Consider the following 26,347-nt stretch of genomic DNA (forward strand, 5'->3'; position numbering starts at 1 on the left):
TTCTTATGTCGCTTCTGCTGATCAGCATTACTGACTGTGATTAAAAGTTAAAGAGTGACACCTGATTTACTTAAAGAAGCTCCAGTTGCCTTTCCACTTGTGTGATATGAAAGAGTTTCTAAAAACTAATGAGTGCAAGCGCCGCGTCTCTCGTGCCGACCAAACGAGGGCAAGCTGCGTGTCGAGCATTGGTGGTTCAGTGGTAGAATTCTCGCCTGCCACGCGGGAGGCCCGGGTTCGATTCCCGGCCAATGCAAATAGTTTGTTTGGGACTTCCAGAAGTCTGTTTCTGTAAAGCCTGCTTATGTCGCTACTGCTGATCAGCATTACTGACTGTGATTAAAAGTTAAAGAGTGACACCTGATTTACTTAAAGAAGCTCCAGTTGCCTTTCCACTCGTGTGAAATGAAAGAGTTTCTAAAAACTAATGAGTGCAAGCGCCGTGTCTCTCTGCAAGATCAATATGTGTTCCTCATCTGCCGTCTCTTTCGACGAGCCAAGAAGCATGCCCTCGCTCACTGTAAGCACAGGTGGCTTTGCAGCTGAGCATTGGTGGTTCAGTGGTAGAATTCTCGCCTCCCACGCGAGAGACCCGGGTCCGATTCCCGGCCAATGCAAGGGCTTTTATCTGTTGTGCCAGAAATGAGGGTGTTTCTACATTTAGCATTGAGGGTGACATCTGATTTACTTAAAGAAGCCCCAGCTGCCTATCCATTCGTGTGAAAAGTGAACTGTCGAAGCATGACCGTCACTTAATATGCGTGCGTTTGGCAACCGGACCGCGCTCCTCTCACAGGCACCTGATCTGGCTCTTGCTTCTGTCACAACGAGCTAATGAGTGCGAGCGGCTCGTCTCTCGAGGTGACCACACGAGGGCAGGCTGCGTGTCGAGCATTGGTGGTTCAGTGGTAGAATTCTCGCCTGCCACGCGGGAGGCCCGGGTTCGATTCCCGGCCAATGAAATAGTTTGTTTGGGACTTCCAGAAGTCTGCTTCTGTAAAGCCTGCTTATGTCGCTTCTGCTGATCAGCATTACTGACTGTGATTAAAAGTTAAAGAGTGACACCTGATTTACTTAAAGAAGCTCCAGTTGCCTTTCCACTCGTGTGATATGAAAGAGTTTCTAAAAACTAATGAGTGCAAGCGCCGCGTCTCTCGTGCCGACCAAACGAGGGCGAGCTGCGTGTCGAGCATTGGTGGTTCAGTGGTAGAATTCTCGCCTGCCACGCGGGAGGCCCGGGTTCGATTCCCGGCCAATGCAAAAAGTTTGTTTGGGACTTCCAGAAGTCTGTTTCTGTAAAGCCTGCTTATGTCGCTACTGCTGATCAGCATTACTGACTGTGATTAAAAGTTAAAGAGTGACACCTGATTTACTTAAAGAAGCTCCAGTTGCCTTTCCACTCGTGTGAAATGAAAGAGTTTCTAAAAACTAATGAGTGCAAGCGCCGCGTCTCTCGTGCCGACCAAACGAGGGCAGGCTGCGTGTCGAGCATTGGTGGTTCAGTGGTAGAATTCTCGCCTGCCACGCGGGAGGCCCGGGTTCGATTCCCGGCCAATGCAAAAGGTTTGTTTGGGACTTCCAGAAGTCTGTTTCTGTAAAGCCTTCTTATGTCGCTTCTGCTGATCAGCATTACTGACTGTGATTAAAAGTTAAAGAGTGACACCTGATTTACTTAAAGAAGCTCCAGTTGCCTTTCCACTCGTGTGAAATGAAAGAGTTTCTAAAAACTAATGACTGCAAGCGCCGCGTCTCTCGTGCCGACCAAACGAGGGCGAGCTGCGTGTCGAGCATTGGTGGTTCAGTGGTAGAATTCTCGCCTGCCACGCGGGAGGCCCGGGTTCGATTCCCGGCCAATGCAAAAAGTTTGTTTGGGACTTCCAGAAGTCTGTTTCTGTAAAGCCTGCTTATGTCGCTACTGCTGATCAGCATTACTGACTGTGATTAAAAGTTAAAGAGTGACACCTGATTTACTTAAAGAAGCTCCAGTTGCCTTTCCACTCGTGTGATATGAAAGAGTTTCTAAAAACTAATGAGTGCAAGCGCCGCGTCTCTCGTGGCGACCAAACGAGGGCAAGCTGCGTGTCGAGCATTGGTGGTTCAGTGGTAGAATTCTCGCCTGCCACGCGGGAGGCCCGGGTTCGATTCCCGGCCAATGCAAAAAGTTTGTTTGGGACTTCCAGAAGTCTGTTTCTGTAAATCCTTCTTATGTCGCTTCTGCTGATCAGCATTACTGACTGTGATTAAAAGTTAAAGAGTGACACCTGATTTACTTAAAGAAGCTCCAGTTGCCTTTCCACTCGTGTGATATGAAAGAGTTTCTAAAAACTAATGAGTGCAAGCGCCGCGTCTCTCGTGCCGACCAAACGAGGGCAAGCTGCGTGTCGAGCATTGGTGGTTCAGTGGTAGAATTCTCGCCTGCCACGCGGGAGGCCCGGGTTCGATTCCCGGCCAATGCAAAAAGTTTGTTTGGGACTTCCAGAAGTCTGCTTCTGTAAAGCCTTCTTATGTCGCTTCTGCTGATCAGCATTACTGACTGTGATTAAAAGTTAAAGAGTGACACCTGATTTACTTAAAGAAGCTCCAGTTGCCTTTCCACTTGTGTGATATGAAAGAGTTTCTAAAAACTAATGAGTGCAAGCGCCGCGTCTCTCGTGCCGACCAAACGAGGGCAAGCTGCGTGTCGAGCATTGGTGGTTCAGTGGTAGAATTCTCGCCTGCCACGCGGGAGGCCCGGGTTCGATTCCCGGCCAATGCAAATAGTTTGTTTGGGACTTCCAGAAGTCTGTTTCTGTAAAGCCTGCTTATGTCGCTACTGCTGATCAGCATTACTGACTGTGATTAAAAGTTAAAGAGTGACACCTGATTTACTTAAAGAAGCTCCAGTTGCCTTTCCACTCGTGTGAAATGAAAGAGTTTCTAAAAACTAATGAGTGCAAGCGCCGTGTCTCTCTGCAAGATCAATATGTGTTCCTCATCTGCCGTCTCTTTCGACGAGCCAAGAAGCATGCCCTCGCTCACTGTAAGCACAGGTGGCTTTGCAGCTGAGCATTGGTGGTTCAGTGGTAGAATTCTCGCCTCCCACGCGAGAGACCCGGGTCCGATTCCCGGCCAATGCAAGGGCTTTTATCTGTTGTGCCAGAAATGAGGGTGTTTCTACATTTAGCATTGAGGGTGACATCTGATTTACTTAAAGAAGCCCCAGCTGCCTATCCATTCGTGTGAAAAGTGAACTGTCGAAGCATGACCGTCACTTAATATGCGTGCGTTTGGCAACCGGACCGCGCTCCTCTCACAGGCACCTGATCTGGCTCTTGCTTCTGTCACAACGAGCTAATGAGTGCGAGCGGCTCGTCTCTCGAGGTGACCACACGAGGGCAGGCTGCGTGTCGAGCATTGGTGGTTCAGTGGTAGAATTCTCGCCTGCCACGCGGGAGGCCCGGGTTCGATTCCCGGCCAATGAAATAGTTTGTTTGGGACTTCCAGAAGTCTGCTTCTGTAAAGCCTGCTTATGTCGCTTCTGCTGATCAGCATTACTGACTGTGATTAAAAGTTAAAGAGTGACACCTGATTTACTTAAAGAAGCTCCAGTTGCCTTTCCACTCGTGTGATATGAAAGAGTTTCTAAAAACTAATGAGTGCAAGCGCCGCGTCTCTCGTGCCGACCAAACGAGGGCGAGCTGCGTGTCGAGCATTGGTGGTTCAGTGGTAGAATTCTCGCCTGCCACGCGGGAGGCCCGGGTTCGATTCCCGGCCAATGCAAAAAGTTTGTTTGGGACTTCCAGAAGTCTGTTTCTGTAAAGCCTGCTTATGTCGCTACTGCTGATCAGCATTACTGACTGTGATTAAAAGTTAAAGAGTGACACCTGATTTACTTAAAGAAGCTCCAGTTGCCTTTCCACTCGTGTGAAATGAAAGAGTTTCTAAAAACTAATGAGTGCAAGCGCCGCGTCTCTCGTGCCGACCAAACGAGGGCAGGCTGCGTGTCGAGCATTGGTGGTTCAGTGGTAGAATTCTCGCCTGCCACGCGGGAGGCCCGGGTTCGATTCCCGGCCAATGCAAAAGGTTTGTTTGGGACTTCCAGAAGTCTGTTTCTGTAAAGCCTTCTTATGTCGCTTCTGCTGATCAGCATTACTGACTGTGATTAAAAGTTAAAGAGTGACACCTGATTTACTTAAAGAAGCTCCAGTTGCCTTTCCACTCGTGTGAAATGAAAGAGTTTCTAAAAACTAATGACTGCAAGCGCCGCGTCTCTCGTGCCGACCAAACGAGGGCGAGCTGCGTGTCGAGCATTGGTGGTTCAGTGGTAGAATTCTCGCCTGCCACGCGGGAGGCCCGGGTTCGATTCCCGGCCAATGCAAAAAGTTTGTTTGGGACTTCCAGAAGTCTGCTTCTGTAAAGCCTTCTTATGTCGCTTCTGCTGATCAGCATTACTGACTGTGATTAAAAGTTAAAGAGTGACACCTGATTTACTTAAAGAAGCTCCAGTTGCCTTTCCACTCGTGTGATATGAAAGAGTTTCTAAAAACTAATGAGTGCAAGCGCCGCGTCTCTCGTGCCGACCAAACGAGGGCAAGCTGCGTGTCGAGCATTGGTGGTTCAGTGGTAGAATTCTCGCCTGCCACGCGGGAGGCCCGGGTTCGATTCCCGGCCAATGCAAAAAGTTTGTTTGGGACTTCCAGAAGTCTGTTTCTGTAAAGCCTTCTTATGTCGCTTCTGCTGATAAGCATTACTAACTGGGATTATAAGTAAAAGTGTGACACCTGATTTACTTAAAGAAGCTCCACTTGCCTTTCCACTCGTGTGAAATGAAAGAGTTTCTAAAAACTAATGAGTGCAAGCGCCGTGTCTCTCTGCAAGATCAATATGTGTTCCTCATCTGCCGTCTCTTTCGACGAGCCAAGAAGCATGCCCTCGCTCACTGTAAGCACAGGTGGCTTTGCAGCTGAGCATTGGTGGTTCAGTGGTAGAATTCTCGCCTCCCACGCGAGAGACCCGGGTCCGATTCCCGGCCAATGCAAGGGCTTTTATCTGTTGTGCCAGAAATGAGGGTGTTTCTACATTTAGCATTGAGGGTGACATCTGATTTACTTAACCTGTTAAGCTGATTTCTAAATTTTGAAAAAATCCTAAGAAATGTATACTCAGACTAAAACAAATACAGTTTGTGAATCCTTTGCACTAAAAGCATAATTATGGTCTCATTTGAAAGCAGACACCTGGCAGTTTACTGTAAAGTCAAAATGATAATATTTTTTATAATAAAAAAAGCTATAATAAGCTTCAAAGTTTTGTAAAGTTATTAGAAATTTATTTGTATGATATATCTTTATGAAAATAAAATTGAAGTGGGCCTTGGAGAAATCTAGAAATGCACTACAGCTAAAGCCACAAGTCTGACCATGTTATATTTCAGATCTGAAGATGATCAGTCTAAAACTCTGCATTTTATTAAACGTTTTACAAGATCGTTTCATGTGATTTTATTTTGAGATATCGCTGAAATATCAACTGATGTTTATTGCCACATCTTCTCAGCTTTCAGTCGCTGTATTGCCGCTATTGTTTAGAGGTGCAAACTGCCCCATCCAGTTTGTCTCCCCGGCACACATTCACACTTCTGCGGACTGGTTATGGCTCCAATTATTATTCTTTTGTCTGCATTATAATTACTAACGATTCTCTATTCAAACTGTTCTATTCAAACCTCATTTCTAAATCAAACCTCTCACTTTACCCTCACTGAGACTCTATTGAATGCATTTCGTCCAAATAAGCATTTCAGTAGTTTTACATTTAGAAAATGTTCATAAAAATAAAGTATTTACTCAGTGGCAGGTGCATCTAGGGCAAGCTAGCATGTTAGCTTAGCACACCAGCAAAACAACAATTTATAAGATTAAAATCATGTTTTATTCACAACTTGCTTCATATCACTTTATATTTTATATGTAGAGTGTTTTATATAACAATATGTGATCTCATGTAGCTTCGGGTCAAAAAATCTGACAGAAAATATACAATGCTAAAAGCTATGTGGAATAGCATTGCATTATAAATATCATCTATTATGAAACCACCCAACATGGCATAAAGAACACAGACCAACCATATATTGCCGCGATTGTGTGTTTATTGTCTTAAAACGTGTTTATCTGCATAAAATAGCGATCTGACGATCCCAGGGAGCTGTGTGGATATGTCCATATGTCAGATACTTCCTGAATGTCACATGGTGTGTCTGTTCTTCATGTGTTCCCCATGGGGTGAATTTTCAGTAGTACAGCTTTCCAGCGCCCTCCGGCTGCCAGAATGAATTGAAAACACAGCATATCACAGCCTGCTGCTCTCATTATCATACATCCGCGGATTTTGGATAAAGATTGAATAAATAATACTTCTCTGTATAGAAATTTGACTCAAACGTGTGAGAATCTATCAATATTTCTCCACATCTGCACACTTTTGAAGTAAAAGCCCTGAGGGAAGTTGTTTTGTCGAGTGTCTTCATGACGACCAAGGAGGAGTTTTTTATGAATGGGAGCAAATGACGCGCATATTACAATCAAAAGGTAGCGACGCCCAAGATCATATTCATAACTCCTGGAACATATTAACACATTACGGTCACTATAAGACTTTGAGAATAAAACAGAGGTAAAAAAATTAAACTTTAGTCTTAGATCTTTTTAATGATGTATAGTTTGTCAAGGTAATTACTTACATCTGATAGTAATTTTGAGCTAATTTAAACAAAGAGACCTTCAGTGCGTCCTCGTCCTCGTGACGGTTATCAGGTTAAAGAAGCCCCAGCTGCCTATCCATTCGTGTGAAAAGTGAACTGTCGAAGCATGACCGTCACTTAATATGCGTGCGTTTGGCAACCGGACCGCGCTCCTCTCACAGGCACCTGATCTGGCTCTTGCTTCTGTCACAACGAGCTAATGAGTGCGAGCGGCTCGTCTCTCGAGGTGACCACACGAGGGCAGGCTGCGTGTCGAGCATTGGTGGTTCAGTGGTAGAATTCTCGCCTGCCACGCTTCAGGCCCGGGTTCGATTCCCGGCCAATGCAAAAAGTTTGTTTGGGACTTCCAGAAGTCTGTTTCTGTAAAGCCTTCTTATGTCGCTTCTGCTGATCATCATTACTGACTGGGATTATAAGTAAAAGTGTGACACCTGATTTACTTAAAGAAGCTCCACTTGCCTTTCCACTCGTGTGAAATGAAAGAGTTTCTAAAAACTAATGAGTGCAAGCGCCGTGTCTCTCTGCAAGATCAATATGTGTTCCTCATCTGCCGTCTCTTTCGACGAGTTAAAAGTTTTTTAACTTTTGTGATTAAAAGTTAAAGAGTGACACCTGATTTACTTAAAGAAGCTCCACTTGCCTTTCCACTCGTGTGAAATGAAAGAGTTTCTAAAAACTAATGAGTGCAAGCGCCGCGTCTCTCGTGTCGACCACACGAGGGCAGGCTGCGTGTCGAGCATTGGTGGTTCAGTGGTAGAATTCTCGCCTGCCACGCGGGAGGCCCGGGTTCGATTCCCGGCGAATGCAAATAGTTTGTTTGGGACTTCCAGAAGTCTGTTTCTGTAAAGCCTGCTTATGTCGCTACTGCTGATCAGCATTACTGACTGTGATTAAAAGTTAAAGAGTGACACCTGATTTACTTAAAGAAGCTCCAGTTGCCTTTCCACTCGTGTGAAATGAAAGAGTTTCTAAAAACTAATGAGTGCAAGCGCCGCGTCTCTCGTGCCGACCACACGAGGGCAGGCTGCGTGTCGAGCATTGGTGGTTCAGTGGTAGAATTCTCGCCTGCCACGCGGGAGGCCCGTGTTTGATTCCCGGCCAATGCAAAAAGTTTGGTTGGGACTTCCAGAAGTCTGTTTCTGTAAAGCCTTCTTATGTCGCTTCTGCTGATAAGCATTACTAACTGGGATTATAAGTAAAAGTGTGACACCTGATTTACTTAAAGAAGCTCCACTTGCCTTTCCACTCGTGTGAAATGAAAGAGTTTCTAAAAACTAATGAGTGCAAGCGCCGTGTCTCTCTGCAAGATCAATATGTGTTCCTCATCTGCCGTCTCTTTCGACGAGCCAAGAAGCATGCCCTCGCTCACTGTAAGCACAGGTGGCTTTGCAGCTGAGCATTGGTGGTTCAATGGTAGAATTCTCGCCTCCCACGCGAGAGACCCGGGTCCGATTCCCGGCCAATGCAAGGGCTTTTATCTGTTGTGCCAGAAATGAGGGTGTTTCTACATTTAGCATTGAGGGTGACATCTGATTTACTTAAAGAAGCCCCAGCTGCCTATCCATTCGTGTGAAAAGTGAACTGTCGAAGCATGACCGTCACTTAATATGCGTGCGTTTGGCAACCGGACCGCGCTCCTCTCACAGGCACCTGATCTGGCTCTTGCTTCTGTCACAACGAGCTAATGAGTGCGAGCGGCTCGTCTCTCGAGGTGACCACACGAGGGCAGGCTGCGTGTCGAGCATTGGTGGTTCAGTGGTAGAATTCTCGCCTGCCACGCGGGAGGCCCGGGTTCGATTCCCGGCCAATGCAAATAGTTTGTTTGGGACTTCCAGAAGTCTGCTTCTGTAAAGCCTGCTTATGTCGCTTCTGCTGATCAGCATTACTGACTGTGATTAAAAGTTAAAGAGTGACACCTGATTTACTTAAAGAAGCTCCAGTTGCCTTTCCACTCGTGTGATATGAAAGAGTTTCTAAAAACTAATGAGTGCAAGCGCCGCGTCTCTCGTGCCGACCAAACGAGGGCGAGCTGCGTGTCGAGCATTGGTGGTTCAGTGGTAGAATTCTCGCCTGCCACGCGGGAGGCCCGGGTTCGATTCCCGGCCAATGCAAAAAGTTTGTTTGGGACTTCCAGAAGTCTGTTTCTGTAAAGCCTGCTTATGTCGCTACTGCTGATCAGCATTACTGACTGTGATTAAAAGTTAAAGAGTGACACCTGATTTACTTAAAGAAGCTCCAGTTGCCTTTCCACTCGTGTGATATGAAAGAGTTTCTAAAAACTAATGAGTGCAAGCGCCGCGTCTCTCGTGGCGACCAAACGAGGGCAAGCTGCGTGTCGAGCATTGGTGGTTCAGTGGTAGAATTCTCGCCTGCCACGCGGGAGGCCCGGGTTCGATTCCCGGCCAATGCAAAAAGTTTGTTTGGGACTTCCAGAAGTCTGTTTCTGTAAAGCCTTCTTATGTCGCTTCTGCTGATCAGCATTACTGACTGTGATTAAAAGTTAAAGAGTGACACCTGATTTACTTAAAGAAGCTCCAGTTGCCTTTCCACTCGTGTGATATGAAAGAGTTTCTAAAAACTAATGAGTGCAAGCGCCGCGTCTCTCGTGCCGACCAAACGAGGGCAAGCTGCGTGTCGAGCATTGGTGGTTCAGTGGTAGAATTCTCGCCTGCCACGCGGGAGGCCCGGGTTCGATTCCCGGCCAATGCAAAAAGTTTGTTTGGGACTTCCAGAAGTCTGCTTCTGTAAAGCCTTCTTATGTCGCTTCTGCTGATCAGCATTACTGACTGTGATTAAAAGTTAAAGAGTGACACCTGATTTACTTAAAGAAGCTCCAGTTGCCTTTCCACTCGTGTGATATGAAAGAGTTTCTAAAAACTAATGAGTGCAAGCGCCGCGTCTCTCGTGCCGACCAAACGAGGGCAAGCTGCGTGTCGAGCATTGGTGGTTCAGTGGTAGAATTCTCGCCTGCCACGCGGGAGGCCCGGGTTCGATTCCCGGCCAATGCAAATAGTTTGTTTGGGACTTCCAGAAGTCTGTTTCTGTAAAGCCTGCTTATGTCGCTACTGCTGATCAGCATTACTGACTGTGATTAAAAGTTAAAGAGTGACACCTGATTTACTTAAAGAAGCTCCAGTTGCCTTTCCACTCGTGTGAAATGAAAGAGTTTCTAAAAACTAATGAGTGCAAGCGCCGTGTCTCTCTGCAAGATCAATATGTGTTCCTCATCTGCCGTCTCTTTCGACGAGCCAAGAAGCATGCCCTCGCTCACTGTAAGCACAGGTGGCTTTGCAGCTGAGCATTGGTGGTTCAGTGGTAGAATTCTCGCCTCCCACGCGAGAGACCCGGGTCCGATTCCCGGCCAATGCAAGGGCTTTTATCTGTTGTGCCAGAAATGAGGGTGTTTCTACATTTAGCATTGAGGGTGACATCTGATTTACTTAAAGAAGCCCCAGCTGCCTATCCATTCGTGTGAAAAGTGAACTGTCGAAGCATGACCGTCACTTAATATGCGTGCGTTTGGCAACCGGACCGCGCTCCTCTCACAGGCACCTGATCTGGCTCTTGCTTCTGTCACAACGAGCTAATGAGTGCGAGCGGCTCGTCTCTCGAGGTGACCACACGAGGGCAGGCTGCGTGTCGAGCATTGGTGGTTCAGTGGTAGAATTCTCGCCTGCCACGCGGGAGGCCCGGGTTCGATTCCCGGCCAATGAAATAGTTTGTTTGGGACTTCCAGAAGTCTGCTTCTGTAAAGCCTGCTTATGTCGCTTCTGCTGATCAGCATTACTGACTGTGATTAAAAGTTAAAGAGTGACACCTGATTTACTTAAAGAAGCTCCAGTTGCCTTTCCACTCGTGTGATATGAAAGAGTTTCTAAAAACTAATGAGTGCAAGCGCCGCGTCTCTCGTGCCGACCAAACGAGGGCGAGCTGCGTGTCGAGCATTGGTGGTTCAGTGGTAGAATTCTCGCCTGCCACGCGGGAGGCCCGGGTTCGATTCCCGGCCAATGCAAAAAGTTTGTTTGGGACTTCCAGAAGTCTGTTTCTGTAAAGCCTGCTTATGTCGCTACTGCTGATCAGCATTACTGACTGTGATTAAAAGTTAAAGAGTGACACCTGATTTACTTAAAGAAGCTCCAGTTGCCTTTCCACTCGTGTGAAATGAAAGAGTTTCTAAAAACTAATGAGTGCAAGCGCCGCGTCTCTCGTGCCGACCAAACGAGGGCGAGCTGCGTGTCGAGCATTGGTGGTTCAGTGGTAGAATTCTCGCCTGCCACGCGGGAGGCCCGGGTTCGATTCCCGGCCAATGCAAAAAGTTTGTTTGGGACTTCCAGAAGTCTGTTTCTGTAAAGCCTTCTTATGTCGCTTCTGCTGATCAGCATTACTGACTGTGATTAAAAGTTAAAGAGTGACACCTGATTTACTTAAAGAAGCTCCAGTTGCCTTTCCCCTCGTGTGATATGAAAGAGTTTCTAAAAACTAATGAGTGCAAGCGCCGCGTCTCTCGTGCCGACCAAACGAGGGCGAGCTGCGTGTCGAGCATTGGTGGTTCAGTGGTAGAATTCTCGCCTGCCACGCGGGAGGCCCGGGTTCGATTCCCGGCCAATGCAAAAAGTTTGTTTGGGACTTCCAGAAGTCTGTTTCTGTAAAGCCTTCTTATGTCGCTTCTGCTGATCAGCATTACTGACTGTGATTAAAAGTTAAAGAGTGACACCTGATTTACTTAAAGAAGCTCCAGTTGCCTTTCCACTCGTGTGAAATGAAAGAGTTTCTAAAAACTAATGAGTGCAAGCGCTGCGTCTCTCGTGCCGACCAAACGAGGGCGAGCTGCGTGTCGAGCATTGGTGGTTCAGTGGTAGAATTCTCGCCTGCCACGCGGGAGGCCCGGGTTCGATTCCCGGCCAATGCAAAAAGTTTGTTTGGGACTTCCAGAAGTCTGTTTCTGTAAAGCCTTCTTATGTCGCTTCTGCTGATCAGCATTACTGACTGTGATTAAAAGTTAAAGAGTGACACCTGATTTACTTAAAGAAGCTCCAGTTGCCTTTCCCCTCGTGTGATATGAAAGAGTTTCTAAAAACTAATGAGTGCAAGCGCCGCGTCTCTCGTGCCGACCAAACGAGGGCGAGCTGCGTGTCGAGCATTGGTGGTTCAGTGGTAGAATTCTCGCCTGCCACGCGGGAGGCCCGGGTTCGATTCCCGGCCAATGCAAAAAGTTTGTTTGGGACTTCCAGAAGTCTGTTTCTGTAAAGCCTTCTTATGTCGCTTCTGCTGATCAGCATTACTGACTGTGATTAAAAGTTAAAGAGTGACACCTGATTTACTTAAAGAAGCTCCAGTTGCCTTTCCCCTCGTGTGATATGAAAGAGTTTCTAAAAACTAATGAGTGCAAGCGCCGCGTCTCTCGTGCCGACCAAACGAGGGCGAGCTGCGTGTCGAGCATTGGTGGTTCAGTGGTAGAATTCTCGCCTGCCACGCGGGAGGCCCGGGTTCGATTCCCGGCCAATGCAAATAGTTTGTTTGGGACTTCCAGAAGTCTGTTTCTGTAAAGCCTTCTTATGTCGCTTCTGCTGATCAGCATTACTGACTGTGATTAAAAGTTAAAGAGTGACACCTGATTTACTTAAAGAAGCTCCAGTTGCCTTTCCACTCGTGTGAAATGAAAGAGTTTCTAAAAACTAATGAGTGCAAGCGCCGCGTCTCTCGTGCCGACCAAACGAGGGCGAGCTGCGTGTCGAGCATTGGTGGTTCAGTGGTAGAATTCTCGCCTGCCACGCGGGAGGCCCGGGTTCGATTCCCGGCCAATGCAAAAAGTTTGTTTGGGACTTCCAGAAGTCTGCTTCTGTAAAGCCTGCTTATGTCGCTTCTGCTGATCAGCATTACTGACTGTGATTAAAAGTTAAAGAGTGACACCTGATTTACTTAAAGAAGCTCCAGTTGCCTTTCCACTCGTGTGATATGAAAGAGTTTCTAAAAACTAATGAGTGCAAGCGCCGCGTCTCTCGTGCCGACCAAACGAGGGCGAGCTGCGTGTCCAGCATTGGTGGTTCAGTGGTAGAATTCTCGCCTGCCACGCGGGAGGCCCGGGTTCGATTCCCGGCCAATGCAAAAAGTTTGTTTGGGACTTCCAGAAGTCTGTTTCTGTAAAGCCTTCTTATGTCGCTTCTGCTGATAAGCATTACTAACTGGGATTATAAGTAAAAGTGTGACACCTGATTTACTTAAAGAAGCTCCACTTGCCTTTCCACTCGTGTGAAATGAAAGAGTTTCTAAAAACTAATGAGTGCAAGCGCCGTGTCTCTCTGCAAGATCAATATGTGTTCCTCATCTGCCGTCTCTTTCGACGAGCCAAGAAGCATGCCCTCGCTCACTGTAAGCACAGGTGGCTTTGCAGCTGAGCATTGGTGGTTCAGTGGTAGAATTCTCGCCTCCCACGCGAGAGACCCGGGTCTGATTCCCGGCCAATGCAAGGGCTTTTATCTGTTGTGCCAGAAATGAGGGTGTTTCTACATTTAGCATTGAGGGTGACATCTGATTTACTTAAAGAAGCCCCAGCTGCCTATCCATTCGTGTGAAAAGTGAACTGTCGAAGCATGACCGTCACTTAATATGCGTGCGTTTGGCAACCGGACCGCGCTCCTCTCACAGGCACCTGATCTGGCTCTTGCTTCTGTCACAACGAGCTAATGAGTGCGAGCGGCTCGTCTCTCGAGGTGACCACACGAGGGCAGGCTGCGTGTCGAGCATTGGTGGTTCAGTGGTAGAATTCTCGCCTGCCACGCTTCAGGCCCGGGTTCGATTCCCGGCCAATGCAAATAGTTTGTTTGGGACTTCCAGAAGTCTGCTTCTGTAAAGCCTGCTTATGTCGCTTCTGCTGATCAGCATTACTGACTGTGATTAAAAGTTAAAGAGTGACACCTGATTTACTTAAAGAAGCTCCAGTTGCCTTTCCACTCGTGTGATATGAAAGAGTTTCTAAAAACTAATGAGTGCAAGCGCCGCGTCTCTCGTGCCGACCAAACGAGGGCGAGCTGCGTGTCGAGCATTGGTGGTTCAGTGGTAGAATTCTCGCCTGCCACGCGGGAGGCCCGGGTTCGATTCCCGGCCAATGCAAAAAGTTTGTTTGGGACTTCCAGAAGTCTGTTTCTGTAAAGCCTTCTTATGTCGCTTCTGCTGATCAGCATTACTGACTGTGATTAAAAGTTAAAGAGTGACACCTGATTTACTTAAAGAAGCTCCAGTTGCCTTTCCCCTCGTGTGATATGAAAGAGTTTCTAAAAACTAATGAGTGCAAGCGCCGCGTCTCTCGTGCCGACCAAACGAGGGCGAGCTGCGTGTCGAGCATTGGTGGTTCAGTGGTAGAATTCTCGCCTGCCACGCGGGAGGCCCGGGTTCGATTCCCGGCCAATGCAAAAAGTTTGTTTGGGACTTCCAGAAGTCTGTTTCTGTAAAGCCTTCTTATGTCGCTTCTGCTGATCAGCATTACTGACTGTGATTAAAAGTTAAAGAGTGACACCTGATTTACTTAAAGAAGCTCCAGTTGCCTTTCCACTCGTGTGAAATGAAAGAGTTTCTAAAAACTAATGAGTGCAAGCGCTGCGTCTCTCGTGCCGACCAAACGAGGGCGAGCTGCGTGTCGAGCATTGGTGGTTCAGTGGTAGAATTCTCGCCTGCCACGCGGGAGGCCCGGGTTCGATTCCCGGCCAATGCAAAAAGTTTGTTTGGGACTTCCAGAAGTCTGTTTCTGTAAAGCCTTCTTATGTCGCTTCTGCTGATCAGCATTACTGACTGTGATTAAAAGTTAAAGAGTGACACCTGATTTACTTAAAGAAGCTCCAGTTGCCTTTCCCCTCGTGTGATATGAAAGAGTTTCTAAAAACTAATGAGTGCAAGCGCCGCGTCTCTCGTGCCGACCAAACGAGGGCGAGCTGCGTGTCGAGCATTGGTGGTTCAGTGGTAGAATTCTCGCCTGCCACGCGGGAGGCCCGGGTTCGATTCCCGGCCAATGCAAAAAGTTTGTTTGGGACTTCCAGAAGTCTGTTTCTGTAAAGCCTTCTTATGTCGCTTCTGCTGATCAGCATTACTGACTGTGATTAAAAGTTAAAGAGTGACACCTGATTTACTTAAAGAAGCTCCAGTTGCCTTTCCCCTCGTGTGATATGAAAGAGTTTCTAAAAACTAATGAGTGCAAGCGCCGCGTCTCTCGTGCCGACCAAACGAGGGCGAGCTGCGTGTCGAGCATTGGTGGTTCAGTGGTAGAATTCTCGCCTGCCACGCGGGAGGCCCGGGTTCGATTCCCGGCCAATGCAAATAGTTTGTTTGGGACTTCCAGAAGTCTGTTTCTGTAAAGCCTTCTTATGTCGCTTCTGCTGATCAGCATTACTGACTGTGATTAAAAGTTAAAGAGTGACACCTGATTTACTTAAAGAAGCTCCAGTTGCCTTTCCACTCGTGTGAAATGAAAGAGTTTCTAAAAACTAATGAGTGCAAGCGCCGCGTCTCTCGTGCCGACCAAACGAGGGCGAGCTGCGTGTCGAGCATTGGTGGTTCAGTGGTAGAATTCTCGCCTGCCACGCGGGAGGCCCGGGTTCGATTCCCGGCCAATGCAAAAAGTTTGTTTGGGACTTCCAGAAGTCTGCTTCTGTAAAGCCTGCTTATGTCGCTTCTGCTGATCAGCATTACTGACTGTGATTAAAAGTTAAAGAGTGACACCTGATTTACTTAAAGAAGCTCCAGTTGCCTTTCCACTCGTGTGATATGAAAGAGTTTCTAAAAACTAATGAGTGCAAGCGCCGCGTCTCTCGTGCCGACCAAACGAGGGCGAGCTGCGTGTCGAGCATTGGTGGTTCAGTGGTAGAATTCTCGCCTGCCACGCGGGAGGCCCGGGTTCGATTCCCGGCCAATGCAAAAAGTTTGTTTGGGACTTCCAGAAGTCTGTTTCTGTAAAGCCTTCTTATGTCGCTTCTGCTGATCAGCATTACTGACTGTGATTAAAAGTTAAAGAGTGACACCTGATTTACTTAAAGAAGCTCCAGTTGCCTTTCCCCTCGTGTGATATGAAAGAGTTTCTAAAAACTAATGAGTGCAAGCGCCGCGTCTCTCGTGCCGACCAAACGAGGGCGAGCTGCGTGTCGAGCATTGGTGGTTCAGTGGTAGAATTCTCGCCTGCCACGCGGGAGGCCCGGGTTCGATTCCCGGCCAATGCAAATAGTTTGTTTGGGACTTCCAGAAGTCTGTTTCTGTAAAGCCTTCTTATGTCGCTTCTGCTGATCAGCATTACTGACTGTGATTAAAAGTTAAAGAGTGACACCTGATTTACTTAAAGAAGCTCCAGTTGCCTTTCCACTCGTGTGAAATGAAAGAGTTTCTAAAAACTAATGAGTGCAAGCGCCGCGTCTCTCGTGCCGACCAAACGAGGGCGAGCTGCGTGTCGAGCATTGGTGGTTCAGTGGTAGAATTCTCGCCTGCCACGCGGGAGGCCCGGGTTCGATTCCCGGCCAATGCAAAAAGTTTGTTTGGGACTTCCAGAAGTCTGCTTCTGTAAAGCCTGCTTATGTCGCTTCTGCTGATCAGCATTACTGACTGTGATTAAAAGTTAAAGAGTGACACCTGATTTACTTAAAGAAGCTCCAGTTGCCTTTCCACTCGTGTGATATGAAAGAGTTTCTAAAAACTAATGAGTGCAAGCGCCGCGTCTCTCGTGCCGACCAAACGAGGGCGAGCTGCGTGTCGAGCATTGGTGGTTCAGTGGTAGAATTCTCGCCTGCCACGCGGGAGGCCCGGGTTCGATTCCCGGCCAATGCAAAAAGTTTGTTTGGGACTTCCAGAAGTCTGTTTCTGTAAAGCCTTCTTATGTCGCTTCTGCTGATCAGCATTACTGACTGTGATTAAAAGTTAAAGAGTGACACCTGATTTACTTAAAGAAGCTCCAGTTGCCTTTCCCCTCGTGTGATATGAAAGAGTTTCTAAAAACTAATGAGTGCAAGCGCCGCGTCTCTCGTGCCGACCAAACGAGGGCGAGCTGCGTGTCGAGCATTGGTGGTTCAGTGGTAGAATTCTCGCCTGCCACGCGGGAGGCCCGGGTTCGATTCCCGGCCAATGCAAAAAGTTTGTTTGGGACTTCCAGAAGTCTGTTTCTGTAAAGCCTTCTTATGTCGCTTCTGCTGATCAGCATTACTGACTGTGATTAAAAGTTAAAGAGTGACACCTGATTTACTTAAAGAAGCTCCAGTTGCCTTTCCACTCGTGTGAAATGAAAGAGTTTCTAAAAACTAATGAGTGCAAGCGCTGCGTCTCTCGTGCCGACCAAACGAGGGCGAGCTGCGTGTCGAGCATTGGTGGTTCAGTGGTAGAATTCTCGCCTGCCACGCGGGAGGCCCGGGTTCGATTCCCGGCCAATGCAAAAAGTTTGTTTGGGACTTCCAGAAGTCTGTTTCTGTAAAGCCTTCTTATGTCGCTTCTGCTGATCAGCATTACTGACTGTGATTAAAAGTTAAAGAGTGACACCTGATTTACTTAAAGAAGCTCCAGTTGCCTTTCCCCTCGTGTGATATGAAAGAGTTTCTAAAAACTAATGAGTGCAAGCGCCGCGTCTCTCGTGCCGACCAAACGAGGGCGAGCTGCGTGTCGAGCATTGGTGGTTCAGTGGTAGAATTCTCGCCTGCCACGCGGGAGGCCCGGGTTCGATTCCCGGCCAATGCAAAAAGTTTGTTTGGGACTTCCAGAAGTCTGTTTCTGTAAAGCCTTCTTATGTCGCTTCTGCTGATCAGCATTACTGACTGTGATTAAAAGTTAAAGAGTGACACCTGATTTACTTAAAGAAGCTCCAGTTGCCTTTCCCCTCGTGTGATATGAAAGAGTTTCTAAAAACTAATGAGTGCAAGCGCCGCGTCTCTCGTGCCGACCAAACGAGGGCGAGCTGCGTGTCGAGCATTGGTGGTTCAGTGGTAGAATTCTCGCCTGCCACGCGGGAGGCCCGGGTTCGATTCCCGGCCAATGCAAATAGTTTGTTTGGGACTTCCAGAAGTCTGTTTCTGTAAAGCCTTCTTATGTCGCTTCTGCTGATCAGCATTACTGACTGTGATTAAAAGTTAAAGAGTGACACCTGATTTACTTAAAGAAGCTCCAGTTGCCTTTCCACTCGTGTGAAATGAAAGAGTTTCTAAAAACTAATGAGTGCAAGCGCCGCGTCTCTCGTGCCGACCAAACGAGGGCGAGCTGCGTGTCGAGCATTGGTGGTTCAGTGGTAGAATTCTCGCCTGCCACGCGGGAGGCCCGGGTTCGATTCCCGGCCAATGCAAAAAGTTTGTTTGGGACTTCCAGAAGTCTGCTTCTGTAAAGCCTGCTTATGTCGCTTCTGCTGATCAGCATTACTGACTGTGATTAAAAGTTAAAGAGTGACACCTGATTTACTTAAAGAAGCTCCAGTTGCCTTTCCACTCGTGTGATATGAAAGAGTTTCTAAAAACTAATGAGTGCAAGCGCCGCGTCTCTCGTGCCGACCAAACGAGGGCGAGCTGCGTGTCCAGCATTGGTGGTTCAGTGGTAGAATTCTCGCCTGCCACGCGGGAGGCCCGGGTTCGATTCCCGGCCAATGCAAAAAGTTTGTTTGGGACTTCCAGAAGTCTGTTTCTGTAAAGCCTTCTTATGTCGCTTCTGCTGATAAGCATTACTAACTGGGATTATAAGTAAAAGTGTGACACCTGATTTACTTAAAGAAGCTCCACTTGCCTTTCCACTCGTGTGAAATGAAAGAGTTTCTAAAAACTAATGAGTGCAAGCGCCGTGTCTCTCTGCAAGATCAATATGTGTTCCTCATCTGCCGTCTCTTTCGACGAGCCAAGAAGCATGCCCTCGCTCACTGTAAGCACAGGTGGCTTTGCAGCTGAGCATTGGTGGTTCAGTGGTAGAATTCTCGCCTCCCACGCGAGAGACCCGGGTCTGATTCCCGGCCAATGCAAGGGCTTTTATCTGTTGTGCCAGAAATGAGGGTGTTTCTACATTTAGCATTGAGGGTGACATCTGATTTACTTAAAGAAGCCCCAGCTGCCTATCCATTCGTGTGAAAAGTGAACTGTCGAAGCATGACCGTCACTTAATATGCGTGCGTTTGGCAACCGGACCGCGCTCCTCTCACAGGCACCTGATCTGGCTCTTGCTTCTGTCACAACGAGCTAATGAGTGCGAGCGGCTCGTCTCTCGAGGTGACCACACGAGGGCAGGCTGCGTGTCGAGCATTGGTGGTTCAGTGGTAGAATTCTCGCCTGCCACGCTTCAGGCCCGGGTTCGATTCCCGGCCAATGCAAATAGTTTGTTTGGGACTTCCAGAAGTCTGCTTCTGTAAAGCCTGCTTATGTCGCTTCTGCTGATCAGCATTACTGACTGTGATTAAAAGTTAAAGAGTGACACCTGATTTACTTAAAGAAGCTCCAGTTGCCTTTCCACTCGTGTGATATGAAAGAGTTTCTAAAAACTAATGAGTGCAAGCGCCGCGTCTCTCGTGCCGACCAAACGAGGGCGAGCTGCGTGTCGAGCATTGGTGGTTCAGTGGTATTCTCGCCTGCCACGCGGGAGGCCCGGGTTCGATTCCCGGCCAATGCAAAAAGTTTGTTTGGGACTTCCAGAAGTCTGTTTCTGTAAAGCCTGCTTATGTCGCTACTGCTGATCAGCATTACTGACTGTGATTAAAAGTTAAAGAGTGACACCTGATTTACTTAAAGAAGCTCCAGTTGCCTTTCCACTCGTGTGAAATGAAAGAGTTTCTAAAAACTAATGAGTGCAAGCGCCGCGTCTCTCGTGCCGACCACACGAGGGCAGGCTGCGTGTCGAGCATTGGTGGTTCAGTGGTAGAATTCTCGCCTGCCACGCGGGAGGCCCGGGTTCGATTCCCGGCCAATGCAAAAAGTTTGTTTGGGACTTCCAGAAGTCTGTTTCTGTAAAGCCTTCTTATGTCGCTTCTGCTGATCAGCATTACTGACTGTGATTAAAAGTTAAAGAGTGACACCTGATTTACTTAAAGAAGCTCCAGTTGCCTTTCCACTCGTGTGAAATGAAAGAGTTTCTAAAAACTAATGAGTGCAAGCGCCGCGTCTCTCGTGCCGACCAAACGAGGGCGAGCTGCGTGTCGAGCATTGGTGGTTCAGTGGTAGAATTCTCGCCTGCCACGCGGGAGGCCCGGGTTCGATTCCCGGCCAATGCAAAAAGTTTGTTTGGGACTTCCAGAAGTCTGCTTCTGTAAAGCCTGCTTATGTCGCTTCTGCTGATCAGCATTACTGACTGTGATTAAAAGTTAAAGTGTGACACCTGATTTACTTAAAGAAGCTCCACTTGCCTTTCCACTCGTGTGAAATGAAAGAGTTTCTAAAAACTAATGAGTGCAAGCGCCGTGTCTCTCTGCAAGATCAATATGTGTTCCTCATCTGCCGTCTCTTTCGACGAGCCAAGAAGCATGCCCTCGCTCACTGTAAGCACAGGTGGCTTTGCAGCTGAGCATTGGTGGTTCAGTGGTAGAATTCTCGCCTCCCACGCGAGAGACCCGGGTCCGATTCCCGGCCAATGCAAGGGCTTTTATCTGTTGTGCCAGAAATGAGGGTGTTTCTACATTTAGCATTGAGGGTGACATCTGATTTACTTAAAGAAGCCCCAGCTGCCTATCCATTCGTGTGAAAAGTGAACTGTCGAAGCATGACCGTCACTTAATATGCGTGCGTTTGGCAACCGGACCGCGCTCCTCTCACAGGCACCTGATCTGGCTCTTGCTTCTGTCACAACGAGCTAATGAGTGCGAGCGGCTCGTCTCTCGAGGTGACCACACGAGGGCAGGCTGCGTGTCGAGCATTGGTGGTTCAGTGGTAGAATTCTCGCCTGCCACGCTTCAGGCCCGGGTTCGATTCCCGGCCAATGCAAATAGTTTGTTTGGGACTTCCAGAAGTCTGCTTCTGTAAAGCCTGCTTATGTCGCTTCTGCTGATCAGCATTACTGACTGTGATTAAAAGTTAAAGAGTGACACCTGATTTACTTAAAGAAGCTCCAGTTGCCTTTCCACTCGTGTGATATGAAAGAGTTTCTAAAAACTACTGAGTGCAAGCGCCGCGTCTCTCGTGCCGACCAAACGAGGGCGAGCTGCGTGTCGAGCATTGGTGGTTCAGTGGTATTCTCGCCTGCCACGCGGGAGGCCCGGGTTCGATTCCCGGCCAATGCAAAAAGTTTGTTTGGGACTTCCAGAAGTCTGTTTCTGTAAAGCCTGCTTATGTCGCTACTGCTGATCAGCATTACTGACTGTGATTAAAAGTTAAAGAGTGACACCTGATTTAATTAAAGAAGCTCCAGTTGCCTTTCCACTCGTGTGAAATGAAAGAGTTTCTAAAAACTAATGAGTGCAAGCGCCGCGTCTCTCGTGCCGACCACACGAGGGCAGGCTGCGTGTCGAGCATTGGTGGTTCAGTGGTAGAATTCTCGCCTGCCACGCGGGAGGCCCGGGTTCGATTCCCGGCCAATGCAAAAAGTTTGTTTGGGACTTCCAGAAGTCTGTTTCTGTAAAGCCTTCTTATGTCGCTTCTGCTGATCAGCATTACTGACTGTGATTAAAAGTTAAAGAGTGACACCTGATTTACTTAAAGAAGCTCCAGTTGCCTTTCCACTCGTGTGAAATGAAAGAGTTTCTAAAAACTAATGAGTGCAAGCGCCGCGTCTCTCGTGCCGACCAAACGAGGGCGAGCTGCGTGTCGAGCATTGGTGGTTCAGTGGTAGAATTCTCGCCTGCCACGCGGGAGGCCTGGGTTCGATTCCCGGCCAATGCAAAAAGTTTGTTTGGGACTTCCAGAAGTCTGCTTCTGTAAAGCCTGCTTATGTCGCTTCTGCTGATCAGCATTACTGACTGTGATTAAAAGTTAAAGAGTGACACCTGATTTACTTAAAGAAGCTCCAGTTGCCTTTCCACTCGTGTGATATGAAAGAGTTTCTAAAAACTAATGAGTGCAAGCGCCGCGTCTCTCGTGCCGACCAAACGAGGGCGAGCTGCGTGTCCAGCATTGGTGGTTCAGTGGTAGAATTCTCGCCTGCCACGCGGGAGGCCCGGGTTCGATTCCCGGCCAATGCAAAAAGTTTGTTTGGGACTTCCAGAAGTCTGTTTCTGTAAAGCCTGCTTATGTCGCTACTGCTGATCAGCATTACTGACTGTGATTAAAAGTTAAAGAGTGACACCTGATTTACTTAAAGAAGCTCCAGTTGCCTTTCCACTCGTGTGAAATGAAAGAGTTTCTAAAAACTAATGAGTGCAAGCGCCGCGTCTCTCGTGCCGACCACACGAGGGCAGGCTGCGTGTCGAGCATTGGTGGTTCAGTGGTAGAATTCTCGCCTGCCACGCGGGAGGCCCGGGTTCGATTCCCGGCCAATGCAAAAAGTTTGTTTGGGACTTCCAGAAGTCTGTTTCTGTAAAGCCTTCTTATGTCGCTTCTGCTGATCAGCATTACTGACTGTGATTAAAAGTTAAAGAGTGACACCTGATTTACTTAAAGAAGCTCCAGTTGCCTTTCCACTCGTGTGAAATGAAAGAGTTTCTAAAAACTAATGAGTGCAAGCGCCGCGTCTCTCGTGCCGACCAAACGAGGGCGAGCTGCGTGTCGAGCATTGGTGGTTCAGTGGTAGAATTCTCGCCTGCCACGCGGGAGGCCCGGGTTCGATTCCCGGCCAATGCAAAAAGTTTGTTTGGGACTTCCAGAAGTCTGCTTCTGTAAAGCCTGCTTATGTCGCTTCTGCTGATCAGCATTACTGACTGTGATTAAAAGTTAAAGTGTGACACCTGATTTACTTAAAGAAGCTCCACTTGCCTTTCCACTCGTGTGAAATGAAAGAGTTTCTAAAAACTAATGAGTGCAAGCGCCGTGTCTCTCTGCAAGATCAATATGTGTTCCTCATCTGCCGTCTCTTTCGACGAGCCAAGAAGCATGCCCTCGCTCACTGTAAGCACAGGTGGCTTTGCAGCTGAGCATTGGTGGTTCAGTGGTAGAATTCTCGCCTCCCACGCGAGAGACCCGGGTCCGATTCCCGGCCAATGCAAGGGCTTTTATCTGTTGTGCCAGAAATGAGGGTGTTTCTACATTTAGCATTGAGGGTGACATCTGATTTACTTAAAGAAGCCCCAGCTGCCTATCCATTCGTGTGAAAAGTGAACTGTCGAAGCATGACCGTCACTTAATATGCGTGCGTTTGGCAACCGGACCGCGCTCCTCTCACAGGCACCTGATCTGGCTCTTGCTTCTGTCACAACGAGCTAATGAGTGCGAGCGGCTCGTCTCTCGAGGTGACCACACGAGGGCAGGCTGCGTGTCGAGCATTGGTGGTTCAGTGGTAGAATTCTCGCCTGCCACGCTTCAGGCCCGGGTTCGATTCCCGGCCAATGCAAATAGTTTGTTTGGGACTTCCAGAAGTCTGCTTCTGTAAAGCCTGCTTATGTCGCTTCTGCTGATCAGCATTACTGACTGTGATTAAAAGTTAAAGAGTGACACCTGATTTACTTAAAGAAGCTCCAGTTGCCTTTCCACTCGTGTGATATGAAAGAGTTTCTAAAAACTACTGAGTGCAAGCGCCGCGTCTCTCGTGCCGACCAAACGAGGGCGAGCTGCGTGTCGAGCATTGGTGGTTCAGTGGTATTCTCGCCTGCCACGCGGGAGGCCCGGGTTCGATTCCCGGCCAATGCAAAAAGTTTGTTTGGGACTTCCAGAAGTCTGTTTCTGTAAAGCCTGCTTATGTCGCTACTGCTGATCAGCATTACTGACTGTGATTAAAAGTTAAAGAGTGACACCTGATTTAATTAAAGAAGCTCCAGTTGCCTTTCCACTCGTGTGAAATGAAAGAGTTTCTAAAAACTAATGAGTGCAAGCGCCGCGTCTCTCGTGCCGACCACACGAGGGCAGGCTGCGTGTCGAGCATTGGTGGTTCAGTGGTAGAATTCTCGCCTGCCACGCGGGAGGCCCGGGTTCGATTCCCGGCCAATGCAAAAAGTTTGTTTGGGACTTCCAGAAGTCTGTTTCTGTAAAGCCTTCTTATGTCGCTTCTGCTGATCAGCATTACTGACTGTGATTAAAAGTTAAAGAGTGACACCTGATTTACTTAAAGAAGCTCCAGTTGCCTTTCCACTCGTGTGAAATGAAAGAGTTTCTAAAAACTAATGAGTGCAAGCGCCGCGTCTCTCGTGCCGACCAAACGAGGGCGAGCTGCGTGTCGAGCATTGGTGGTTCAGTGGTAGAATTCTCGCCTGCCACGCGGGAGGCCTGGGTTCGATTCCCGGCCAATGCAAAAAGTTTGTTTGGGACTTCCAGAAGTCTGCTTCTGTAAAGCCTGCTTATGTCGCTTCTGCTGATCAGCATTACTGACTGTGATTAAAAGTTAAAGAGTGACACCTGATTTACTTAAAGAAGCTCCAGTTGCCTTTCCACTCGTGTGATATGAAAGAGTTTCTAAAAACTAATGAGTGCAAGCGCCGCGTCTCTCGTGCCGACCAAACGAGGGCGAGCTGCGTGTCCAGCATTGGTGGTTCAGTGGTAGAATTCTCGCCTGCCACGCGGGAGGCCCGGGTTCGATTCCCGGCCAATGCAAAAAGTTTGTTTGGGACTTCCAGAAGTCTGTTTCTGTAAAGCCTTCTTATGTCGCTTCTGCTGATCAGCATTACTGACTGTGATTAAAAGTTAAAGAGTGACACCTGATTTACTTAAAGAAGCTCCAGTTGCCTTTCCACTCGTGTGAAATGAAAGAGTTTCTAAAAACTAATGAGTGCAAGCGCCGCGTCTCTCGTGCCGACCACACGAGGGCAGGCTGCGTGTCGAGCATTGGTGGTTCAGTGGTAGAATTCTCGCCTGCCACGCGGGAGGCCCGGGTTCGATTCCCGGCCAATGCAAAAAGTTTGTTTGGGACTTCCAGAAGTCTGTTTCTGTAAAGCCTTCTTATGTCGCTTCTGCTGATCAGCATTACTGACTGTGATTAAAAGTTAAAGAGTGACACCTGATTTACTTAAAGAAGCTCCAGTTGCCTTTCCACTCGTGTGAAATGAAAGAGTTTCTAAAAACTAATGAGTGCAAGCGCCGCGTCTCTCGTGCCGACCAAACGAGGGCGAGCTGCGTGTCGAGCATTGGTGGTTCAGTGGTAGAATTCTCGCCTGCCACGCGGGAGGCCCGGGTTCGATTCCCGGCCAATGCAAAAAGTTTGTTTGGGACTTCCAGAAGTCTGTTTCTGTAAAGCCTTCTTATGTCGCTTCTGCTGATCAGCATTACTGACTGTGATTAAAAGTTAAAGAGTGACACCTGATTTACTTAAAGAAGCTCCAGTTGCCTTTCCACTCGTGTGATATGAAAGAGTTTCTAAAAACTAATGAGTGCAAGCGCCGCGTCTCTCGTGCCGACCAAACGAGGGCGAGCTGCGTGTCGAGCATTGGTGGTTCAGTGGTAGAATTCTCGCCTGCAACGCGGGAGGCCCGGGTTCGATTCCCGGCCAATGCAAAAAGTTTGTTTGGGACTTCCAGAAGTCTGTTTCTGTAAAGCCTGCTTATGTCGCTTCTGCTGATCAGCATTACTGACTGTGATTAAAAGTTAAAGAGTGACACCTGATTTACTTAAAGAAGCTCCAGTTGCCTTTCCACTCGTGTGAAATGAAAGAGTTTCTAAAAACTAATGAGTGCAAGCGCCGCGTCTCTCGTGCCGACCACACGAGGGCAGGCTGCGTGTCGAGCATTGGTGGTTCAGTGGTAGAATTCTCGCCTGCCACGCGGGAGGCCCGGGTTCGATTCCCGGCCAATGCAAAAAGTTTGTTTGGGACTTCCAGAAGTCTGTTTCTGTAAAGCCTTCTTATGTCGCTTCTGCTGATCAGCATTACTGACTGTGATTAAAAGTTAAAGAGTGACACCTGATTTACTTAAAGAAGCTCCAGTTGCCTTTCCACTCGTGTGAAATGAAAGAGTTTCTAAAAACTAATGAGTGCAAGCGCTGCGTCTCTCGTGCCGACCAAACGAGGGCGAGCTGCGTGTCGAGCATTGGTGGTTCAGTGGTAGAATTCTCGCCTGTCACGCGGGAGTCCCTGGTTCGATTCCCGGCCAATGCAAAAAGTTTGTTTGGGACTTCCAGAAGTCTGTTTCTGTAAAGCCTTCTTATGTCGCTTCTGCTGATCAGCATTACTGACTGTGATTAAAAGTTAAAGAGTGACACCTGATTTACTTAAAGAAGCTCCAGTTGCCTTTCCCCTCGTGTGATATGAAAGAGTTTCTAAAAACTAATGAGTGCAAGCGCCGCGTCTCTCGTGCCGACCAAACGAGGGCGCGCTGCGTGTCGAGCATTGGTGGTTCAGTGGTAGAATTCTCGCCTGCCACGCGGGAGGCCCGGGTTCGATTCCCGGCCAATGCAAAAAGTTTGTTTGGGACTTCCAGAAGTCTGCTTCTGTAAAGCCTGCTTATGTCGCTTCTGCTGATCAGCATTACTGACTGTGATTAAAAGTTAAAGAGTGACACCTGATTTACTTAAAGAAGCTCCAGTTGCCTTTCCACTCGTGTGATATGAAAGAGTTTCTAAAAACTAATGAGTGCAAGCGCCGCGTCTCTCGTGCCGACCAAACGAGGGCGAGCTG

The 26,347-nt window shown here is 48.1% G+C and overlaps 63 non-coding genes across 63 annotated transcripts; all 63 read left to right on the forward strand.

The window, feature by feature from the left end:
• Positions 1 to 185: 185 nt before the first annotated feature.
• Positions 186 to 256, forward strand: trnag-gcc (transfer RNA glycine (anticodon GCC)). The gene has a single exon. It is a non-coding gene; the product is annotated as a tRNA-Gly (tRNA).
• Positions 257 to 546: 290 nt separating this feature from the next.
• Positions 547 to 617, forward strand: trnag-ccc (transfer RNA glycine (anticodon CCC)). Its single transcript has one exon. It is a non-coding gene; the product is annotated as a tRNA-Gly (tRNA).
• A 572-nt stretch (positions 618 to 1,189) lies between these two features.
• Positions 1,190 to 1,260, forward strand: trnag-gcc (transfer RNA glycine (anticodon GCC)). Its single transcript has one exon. It is a non-coding gene; the product is annotated as a tRNA-Gly (tRNA).
• Positions 1,261 to 1,488: 228 nt separating this feature from the next.
• On the forward strand, positions 1,489 to 1,559 carry trnag-gcc (transfer RNA glycine (anticodon GCC)). The gene has a single exon. It is a non-coding gene; the product is annotated as a tRNA-Gly (tRNA).
• Positions 1,560 to 1,787: 228 nt separating this feature from the next.
• trnag-gcc (transfer RNA glycine (anticodon GCC)) lies at positions 1,788 to 1,858 on the forward strand. The gene has a single exon. It is a non-coding gene; the product is annotated as a tRNA-Gly (tRNA).
• A 228-nt stretch (positions 1,859 to 2,086) lies between these two features.
• Positions 2,087 to 2,157, forward strand: trnag-gcc (transfer RNA glycine (anticodon GCC)). Its single transcript has one exon. It is a non-coding gene; the product is annotated as a tRNA-Gly (tRNA).
• A 228-nt stretch (positions 2,158 to 2,385) lies between these two features.
• trnag-gcc (transfer RNA glycine (anticodon GCC)) lies at positions 2,386 to 2,456 on the forward strand. Its single transcript has one exon. It is a non-coding gene; the product is annotated as a tRNA-Gly (tRNA).
• A 228-nt stretch (positions 2,457 to 2,684) lies between these two features.
• On the forward strand, positions 2,685 to 2,755 carry trnag-gcc (transfer RNA glycine (anticodon GCC)). Its single transcript has one exon. It is a non-coding gene; the product is annotated as a tRNA-Gly (tRNA).
• Positions 2,756 to 3,045: 290 nt separating this feature from the next.
• trnag-ccc (transfer RNA glycine (anticodon CCC)) lies at positions 3,046 to 3,116 on the forward strand. Its single transcript has one exon. It is a non-coding gene; the product is annotated as a tRNA-Gly (tRNA).
• Positions 3,117 to 3,688: 572 nt separating this feature from the next.
• trnag-gcc (transfer RNA glycine (anticodon GCC)) lies at positions 3,689 to 3,759 on the forward strand. The gene has a single exon. It is a non-coding gene; the product is annotated as a tRNA-Gly (tRNA).
• A 228-nt stretch (positions 3,760 to 3,987) lies between these two features.
• Positions 3,988 to 4,058, forward strand: trnag-gcc (transfer RNA glycine (anticodon GCC)). Its single transcript has one exon. It is a non-coding gene; the product is annotated as a tRNA-Gly (tRNA).
• Positions 4,059 to 4,286: 228 nt separating this feature from the next.
• trnag-gcc (transfer RNA glycine (anticodon GCC)) lies at positions 4,287 to 4,357 on the forward strand. Its single transcript has one exon. It is a non-coding gene; the product is annotated as a tRNA-Gly (tRNA).
• Positions 4,358 to 4,585: 228 nt separating this feature from the next.
• Positions 4,586 to 4,656, forward strand: trnag-gcc (transfer RNA glycine (anticodon GCC)). Its single transcript has one exon. It is a non-coding gene; the product is annotated as a tRNA-Gly (tRNA).
• Positions 4,657 to 4,946: 290 nt separating this feature from the next.
• Positions 4,947 to 5,017, forward strand: trnag-ccc (transfer RNA glycine (anticodon CCC)). Its single transcript has one exon. It is a non-coding gene; the product is annotated as a tRNA-Gly (tRNA).
• Positions 5,018 to 8,138: 3,121 nt separating this feature from the next.
• trnag-ccc (transfer RNA glycine (anticodon CCC)) lies at positions 8,139 to 8,209 on the forward strand. Its single transcript has one exon. It is a non-coding gene; the product is annotated as a tRNA-Gly (tRNA).
• A 274-nt stretch (positions 8,210 to 8,483) lies between these two features.
• On the forward strand, positions 8,484 to 8,554 carry trnag-gcc (transfer RNA glycine (anticodon GCC)). The gene has a single exon. It is a non-coding gene; the product is annotated as a tRNA-Gly (tRNA).
• Positions 8,555 to 8,782: 228 nt separating this feature from the next.
• trnag-gcc (transfer RNA glycine (anticodon GCC)) lies at positions 8,783 to 8,853 on the forward strand. The gene has a single exon. It is a non-coding gene; the product is annotated as a tRNA-Gly (tRNA).
• Positions 8,854 to 9,081: 228 nt separating this feature from the next.
• trnag-gcc (transfer RNA glycine (anticodon GCC)) lies at positions 9,082 to 9,152 on the forward strand. The gene has a single exon. It is a non-coding gene; the product is annotated as a tRNA-Gly (tRNA).
• A 228-nt stretch (positions 9,153 to 9,380) lies between these two features.
• On the forward strand, positions 9,381 to 9,451 carry trnag-gcc (transfer RNA glycine (anticodon GCC)). Its single transcript has one exon. It is a non-coding gene; the product is annotated as a tRNA-Gly (tRNA).
• Positions 9,452 to 9,679: 228 nt separating this feature from the next.
• On the forward strand, positions 9,680 to 9,750 carry trnag-gcc (transfer RNA glycine (anticodon GCC)). The gene has a single exon. It is a non-coding gene; the product is annotated as a tRNA-Gly (tRNA).
• A 290-nt stretch (positions 9,751 to 10,040) lies between these two features.
• On the forward strand, positions 10,041 to 10,111 carry trnag-ccc (transfer RNA glycine (anticodon CCC)). The gene has a single exon. It is a non-coding gene; the product is annotated as a tRNA-Gly (tRNA).
• A 572-nt stretch (positions 10,112 to 10,683) lies between these two features.
• trnag-gcc (transfer RNA glycine (anticodon GCC)) lies at positions 10,684 to 10,754 on the forward strand. The gene has a single exon. It is a non-coding gene; the product is annotated as a tRNA-Gly (tRNA).
• A 228-nt stretch (positions 10,755 to 10,982) lies between these two features.
• On the forward strand, positions 10,983 to 11,053 carry trnag-gcc (transfer RNA glycine (anticodon GCC)). The gene has a single exon. It is a non-coding gene; the product is annotated as a tRNA-Gly (tRNA).
• Positions 11,054 to 11,281: 228 nt separating this feature from the next.
• trnag-gcc (transfer RNA glycine (anticodon GCC)) lies at positions 11,282 to 11,352 on the forward strand. Its single transcript has one exon. It is a non-coding gene; the product is annotated as a tRNA-Gly (tRNA).
• Positions 11,353 to 11,580: 228 nt separating this feature from the next.
• On the forward strand, positions 11,581 to 11,651 carry trnag-gcc (transfer RNA glycine (anticodon GCC)). Its single transcript has one exon. It is a non-coding gene; the product is annotated as a tRNA-Gly (tRNA).
• Positions 11,652 to 11,879: 228 nt separating this feature from the next.
• Positions 11,880 to 11,950, forward strand: trnag-gcc (transfer RNA glycine (anticodon GCC)). The gene has a single exon. It is a non-coding gene; the product is annotated as a tRNA-Gly (tRNA).
• A 228-nt stretch (positions 11,951 to 12,178) lies between these two features.
• Positions 12,179 to 12,249, forward strand: trnag-gcc (transfer RNA glycine (anticodon GCC)). The gene has a single exon. It is a non-coding gene; the product is annotated as a tRNA-Gly (tRNA).
• Positions 12,250 to 12,477: 228 nt separating this feature from the next.
• On the forward strand, positions 12,478 to 12,548 carry trnag-gcc (transfer RNA glycine (anticodon GCC)). Its single transcript has one exon. It is a non-coding gene; the product is annotated as a tRNA-Gly (tRNA).
• A 228-nt stretch (positions 12,549 to 12,776) lies between these two features.
• On the forward strand, positions 12,777 to 12,847 carry trnag-gcc (transfer RNA glycine (anticodon GCC)). The gene has a single exon. It is a non-coding gene; the product is annotated as a tRNA-Gly (tRNA).
• A 290-nt stretch (positions 12,848 to 13,137) lies between these two features.
• Positions 13,138 to 13,208, forward strand: trnag-ccc (transfer RNA glycine (anticodon CCC)). Its single transcript has one exon. It is a non-coding gene; the product is annotated as a tRNA-Gly (tRNA).
• A 573-nt stretch (positions 13,209 to 13,781) lies between these two features.
• trnag-gcc (transfer RNA glycine (anticodon GCC)) lies at positions 13,782 to 13,852 on the forward strand. Its single transcript has one exon. It is a non-coding gene; the product is annotated as a tRNA-Gly (tRNA).
• A 228-nt stretch (positions 13,853 to 14,080) lies between these two features.
• On the forward strand, positions 14,081 to 14,151 carry trnag-gcc (transfer RNA glycine (anticodon GCC)). The gene has a single exon. It is a non-coding gene; the product is annotated as a tRNA-Gly (tRNA).
• Positions 14,152 to 14,379: 228 nt separating this feature from the next.
• Positions 14,380 to 14,450, forward strand: trnag-gcc (transfer RNA glycine (anticodon GCC)). The gene has a single exon. It is a non-coding gene; the product is annotated as a tRNA-Gly (tRNA).
• A 228-nt stretch (positions 14,451 to 14,678) lies between these two features.
• On the forward strand, positions 14,679 to 14,749 carry trnag-gcc (transfer RNA glycine (anticodon GCC)). The gene has a single exon. It is a non-coding gene; the product is annotated as a tRNA-Gly (tRNA).
• A 228-nt stretch (positions 14,750 to 14,977) lies between these two features.
• On the forward strand, positions 14,978 to 15,048 carry trnag-gcc (transfer RNA glycine (anticodon GCC)). The gene has a single exon. It is a non-coding gene; the product is annotated as a tRNA-Gly (tRNA).
• A 228-nt stretch (positions 15,049 to 15,276) lies between these two features.
• On the forward strand, positions 15,277 to 15,347 carry trnag-gcc (transfer RNA glycine (anticodon GCC)). Its single transcript has one exon. It is a non-coding gene; the product is annotated as a tRNA-Gly (tRNA).
• A 228-nt stretch (positions 15,348 to 15,575) lies between these two features.
• Positions 15,576 to 15,646, forward strand: trnag-gcc (transfer RNA glycine (anticodon GCC)). Its single transcript has one exon. It is a non-coding gene; the product is annotated as a tRNA-Gly (tRNA).
• A 228-nt stretch (positions 15,647 to 15,874) lies between these two features.
• trnag-gcc (transfer RNA glycine (anticodon GCC)) lies at positions 15,875 to 15,945 on the forward strand. Its single transcript has one exon. It is a non-coding gene; the product is annotated as a tRNA-Gly (tRNA).
• Positions 15,946 to 16,173: 228 nt separating this feature from the next.
• Positions 16,174 to 16,244, forward strand: trnag-gcc (transfer RNA glycine (anticodon GCC)). Its single transcript has one exon. It is a non-coding gene; the product is annotated as a tRNA-Gly (tRNA).
• A 228-nt stretch (positions 16,245 to 16,472) lies between these two features.
• On the forward strand, positions 16,473 to 16,543 carry trnag-gcc (transfer RNA glycine (anticodon GCC)). Its single transcript has one exon. It is a non-coding gene; the product is annotated as a tRNA-Gly (tRNA).
• A 228-nt stretch (positions 16,544 to 16,771) lies between these two features.
• trnag-gcc (transfer RNA glycine (anticodon GCC)) lies at positions 16,772 to 16,842 on the forward strand. Its single transcript has one exon. It is a non-coding gene; the product is annotated as a tRNA-Gly (tRNA).
• Positions 16,843 to 17,070: 228 nt separating this feature from the next.
• trnag-gcc (transfer RNA glycine (anticodon GCC)) lies at positions 17,071 to 17,141 on the forward strand. The gene has a single exon. It is a non-coding gene; the product is annotated as a tRNA-Gly (tRNA).
• A 228-nt stretch (positions 17,142 to 17,369) lies between these two features.
• On the forward strand, positions 17,370 to 17,440 carry trnag-gcc (transfer RNA glycine (anticodon GCC)). Its single transcript has one exon. It is a non-coding gene; the product is annotated as a tRNA-Gly (tRNA).
• Positions 17,441 to 17,668: 228 nt separating this feature from the next.
• Positions 17,669 to 17,739, forward strand: trnag-gcc (transfer RNA glycine (anticodon GCC)). The gene has a single exon. It is a non-coding gene; the product is annotated as a tRNA-Gly (tRNA).
• A 228-nt stretch (positions 17,740 to 17,967) lies between these two features.
• trnag-gcc (transfer RNA glycine (anticodon GCC)) lies at positions 17,968 to 18,038 on the forward strand. The gene has a single exon. It is a non-coding gene; the product is annotated as a tRNA-Gly (tRNA).
• A 228-nt stretch (positions 18,039 to 18,266) lies between these two features.
• Positions 18,267 to 18,337, forward strand: trnag-gcc (transfer RNA glycine (anticodon GCC)). Its single transcript has one exon. It is a non-coding gene; the product is annotated as a tRNA-Gly (tRNA).
• Positions 18,338 to 18,627: 290 nt separating this feature from the next.
• On the forward strand, positions 18,628 to 18,698 carry trnag-ccc (transfer RNA glycine (anticodon CCC)). The gene has a single exon. It is a non-coding gene; the product is annotated as a tRNA-Gly (tRNA).
• Positions 18,699 to 19,567: 869 nt separating this feature from the next.
• On the forward strand, positions 19,568 to 19,638 carry trnag-gcc (transfer RNA glycine (anticodon GCC)). Its single transcript has one exon. It is a non-coding gene; the product is annotated as a tRNA-Gly (tRNA).
• A 228-nt stretch (positions 19,639 to 19,866) lies between these two features.
• trnag-gcc (transfer RNA glycine (anticodon GCC)) lies at positions 19,867 to 19,937 on the forward strand. The gene has a single exon. It is a non-coding gene; the product is annotated as a tRNA-Gly (tRNA).
• Positions 19,938 to 20,227: 290 nt separating this feature from the next.
• trnag-ccc (transfer RNA glycine (anticodon CCC)) lies at positions 20,228 to 20,298 on the forward strand. Its single transcript has one exon. It is a non-coding gene; the product is annotated as a tRNA-Gly (tRNA).
• Positions 20,299 to 21,167: 869 nt separating this feature from the next.
• On the forward strand, positions 21,168 to 21,238 carry trnag-gcc (transfer RNA glycine (anticodon GCC)). Its single transcript has one exon. It is a non-coding gene; the product is annotated as a tRNA-Gly (tRNA).
• Positions 21,239 to 21,765: 527 nt separating this feature from the next.
• trnag-gcc (transfer RNA glycine (anticodon GCC)) lies at positions 21,766 to 21,836 on the forward strand. Its single transcript has one exon. It is a non-coding gene; the product is annotated as a tRNA-Gly (tRNA).
• Positions 21,837 to 22,064: 228 nt separating this feature from the next.
• trnag-gcc (transfer RNA glycine (anticodon GCC)) lies at positions 22,065 to 22,135 on the forward strand. The gene has a single exon. It is a non-coding gene; the product is annotated as a tRNA-Gly (tRNA).
• A 228-nt stretch (positions 22,136 to 22,363) lies between these two features.
• On the forward strand, positions 22,364 to 22,434 carry trnag-gcc (transfer RNA glycine (anticodon GCC)). The gene has a single exon. It is a non-coding gene; the product is annotated as a tRNA-Gly (tRNA).
• A 290-nt stretch (positions 22,435 to 22,724) lies between these two features.
• On the forward strand, positions 22,725 to 22,795 carry trnag-ccc (transfer RNA glycine (anticodon CCC)). Its single transcript has one exon. It is a non-coding gene; the product is annotated as a tRNA-Gly (tRNA).
• Positions 22,796 to 23,664: 869 nt separating this feature from the next.
• trnag-gcc (transfer RNA glycine (anticodon GCC)) lies at positions 23,665 to 23,735 on the forward strand. Its single transcript has one exon. It is a non-coding gene; the product is annotated as a tRNA-Gly (tRNA).
• A 527-nt stretch (positions 23,736 to 24,262) lies between these two features.
• Positions 24,263 to 24,333, forward strand: trnag-gcc (transfer RNA glycine (anticodon GCC)). Its single transcript has one exon. It is a non-coding gene; the product is annotated as a tRNA-Gly (tRNA).
• A 228-nt stretch (positions 24,334 to 24,561) lies between these two features.
• trnag-gcc (transfer RNA glycine (anticodon GCC)) lies at positions 24,562 to 24,632 on the forward strand. The gene has a single exon. It is a non-coding gene; the product is annotated as a tRNA-Gly (tRNA).
• A 228-nt stretch (positions 24,633 to 24,860) lies between these two features.
• On the forward strand, positions 24,861 to 24,931 carry trnag-gcc (transfer RNA glycine (anticodon GCC)). Its single transcript has one exon. It is a non-coding gene; the product is annotated as a tRNA-Gly (tRNA).
• A 228-nt stretch (positions 24,932 to 25,159) lies between these two features.
• trnac-gca (transfer RNA cysteine (anticodon GCA)) lies at positions 25,160 to 25,230 on the forward strand. The gene has a single exon. It is a non-coding gene; the product is annotated as a tRNA-Cys (tRNA).
• A 228-nt stretch (positions 25,231 to 25,458) lies between these two features.
• Positions 25,459 to 25,529, forward strand: trnag-gcc (transfer RNA glycine (anticodon GCC)). Its single transcript has one exon. It is a non-coding gene; the product is annotated as a tRNA-Gly (tRNA).
• A 228-nt stretch (positions 25,530 to 25,757) lies between these two features.
• trnad-guc (transfer RNA aspartic acid (anticodon GUC)) lies at positions 25,758 to 25,828 on the forward strand. Its single transcript has one exon. It is a non-coding gene; the product is annotated as a tRNA-Asp (tRNA).
• Positions 25,829 to 26,056: 228 nt separating this feature from the next.
• Positions 26,057 to 26,127, forward strand: trnag-gcc (transfer RNA glycine (anticodon GCC)). The gene has a single exon. It is a non-coding gene; the product is annotated as a tRNA-Gly (tRNA).
• Positions 26,128 to 26,347: the final 220 nt, after the last annotated feature.

This window comes from Pseudorasbora parva, chromosome 2, assembly GCF_024679245.1.
Source record: "Pseudorasbora parva isolate DD20220531a chromosome 2, ASM2467924v1, whole genome shotgun sequence".
NCBI lineage: Eukaryota > Metazoa > Chordata > Actinopteri > Cypriniformes > Gobionidae > Pseudorasbora > Pseudorasbora parva.